Here is a 2,111-nt window from a genome sequence, read left to right on the forward strand (position 1 = left end):
GTGTGTAAGATCCTAGGAACCGGAGCCCCTCCATTGGGTAGAGAACAATCAGAATGAGGCTTTCTTCCCTCACTTCGGGAGGTTGCTGGCTTTGTAGCCCGGCTCCAAGGCCCCTCTTCCAGGTCAATTCCCCGACTGGGCCAGACCTCTTGCTCTTAGGACGCTCTGAGCGAGGCTTGGGGCCCCGCTCCGTGTGGCCTGCCTGGACCCTAGAGGGCCGCGCTCCGGAGCTGCCACTGATGTCAGAAGCGCGACTCTTTTTCCTATTCCCAGGAGCGGAAGACAGAAACAGTAGCCTTGGGGACAGAGGGGTGGGAACACCTCACGTCCACTGCAAGATAATGAAGTGGAAGAAGGCATTTCGGCTTCGGAGCTGGCGGGGACCTGGCCACTGGAGAGACCGCGCGGAGTTCTCTCGCCTGTCTCCGCCCAGGTACGCCTCCCCGAGCCTTTTGTACGACTCACCATTGGAAATGGTCACACATTCCTTCTCCCCTTAGAGTTAACACTGTCATAACCATTGAAGCGCGGACCGGGGAGCACCATATCGGCCGTAGCCTTTGTTGCTCCGCCTTCAAGTCACTGCGCGTGCGCATTGCTTTGACCTCGCGTTCCCAGGGGGCGGTAGGAAGCGGAAATGCTCGGCTGACCCGGAGGGTGGTGCTTCGTTCACACTGGCTGTGGTCTTCCGCTCCTGAGGTTTCAGGCACTTGGCAGTGAAGTAAGCGGGAGGGGGGTGGTGATGCTTTTGATAGGGGAATGTGGGGGACGGGAGGAATGACAGGAGTTTACGGGGCCGTGGGGTCATGGGGCCACGGGTGAGCGCCCTTGTGGGGGTTGAGTGACACGGGCGGTGGGCGTGAGTGTTGGGGGCGAGGTTCGGGGCCAACGAGTGACTAATTGATTGAGTCACTCAGCACTTGTATCCTCACCCCCTGGTAATTGCCAGGCACTCTTGCAAATGTTTCACATTAATAGGAGCCCTGTGAGGTGTTACGATGATTATTTTCCTGCTATAGAGAGAAAACGGCACAGTGTGGCTTGGCAGCCTGTCCAAAGTCACGTAGGTAGCAAACCTGAGGGAGCCTTTTTCTTTTCCTGTACTTTATCATGTTTATTGTTTCCTGTGTGTCTCTTCTTCCAGACTAGAAATCTGGAGCTGGGAATTTGAAATTTTGTTCACTGATGGATTTGCAGCATGGAGAACCGGCTCATGGAAGGCACTCATTTCTTCAGTGAATGAAAGTGGCACAGCAGGTGATCAGTTGGTACCAAAGCCCCACTCAGAAAGGCAGGGTTTCGCTCACTGAGGATAATTGAGTTGTGCATGAATGTCAACTCTTAAAACTAGAATGAGGCATTACCCCTCTTCTATTGGGTAAAAACCTTTGGGTTTTACTCAACTTCACTGCATGGAAGGGAGCATAGGTGTTGCTAATTGAATCTCCTGTGGTCATTGTGTTTCAAGGGTCAGAGTGCAGACCTGAGACCACTGTTCACCGACTTCAGACTCCAGTTTATTTGTGCCCCGGCTTCCTCACTTAGTCTCAGAAGACTTAGGCTGAGGCCCCAGGAGGAGGTGAGTTCCCTGGGTCACAGGCAGAGATCTGGTGCTATAGTGATGGCCTCAGCTGGGGTGTGTTTGTCTCTGAATCCCTTGGTCCTGCCGCCTTGGACATAAGAGAGGTACGCTGAGCTGAGGTGAGTTGGAGGAGAAGCCTCAGCCCAGAGTCCAGACCCAGATCCTCAGGGCAGAGAAAGGAGGCTCATAGGACAGCAGGTCCTAGAAGAGCTGGATCCTTAGTGACCTTTGTCCCTCACTTCAGCTGAGACAGAGCAAATCTAGCTCAACTTCCAGGTGCCATCGAGGACCATGTGACAGTGCAGTTTGATTCCTACTGGAGGAGGGACAGGTGAAAGTCACAGGTGAATGGAGGCATGGGTGCCTTCCATGGGGCAGGTGCCCTGCTGTAGTGGTTGCAAAGGCAGGATGAGGCTGGGAAGGATCACAGCCAGCCACAGGATTGGCCTCTCCTAGCACACCTATTTGTGCACCCCCCCGCGCTTCCTTCTCTTGCCATTGGCTTTTTCTGAATTTGAGTCAGCCCCAC

General features: G+C 54.3%; 1 non-coding gene across 1 annotated transcript; it reads left to right on the plus strand.

The window, feature by feature from the left end:
* The first annotated feature begins 661 nt into the window (after window positions 1-661).
* Window positions 662-1,579, plus strand: LOC111536387. Its single transcript, XR_003307419.1, has 3 exons — window positions 662-721; window positions 1,145-1,257; window positions 1,469-1,579. It is a non-coding gene; the product is annotated as an uncharacterized LOC111536387 (transcript).
* Window positions 1,580-2,111: the final 532 nt, after the last annotated feature.

This window comes from Piliocolobus tephrosceles, unplaced genomic scaffold (genome assembly GCF_002776525.5).
Source record: "Piliocolobus tephrosceles isolate RC106 unplaced genomic scaffold, ASM277652v3 unscaffolded_4963, whole genome shotgun sequence".
Lineage (NCBI taxonomy): Eukaryota > Metazoa > Chordata > Mammalia > Primates > Cercopithecidae > Piliocolobus > Piliocolobus tephrosceles.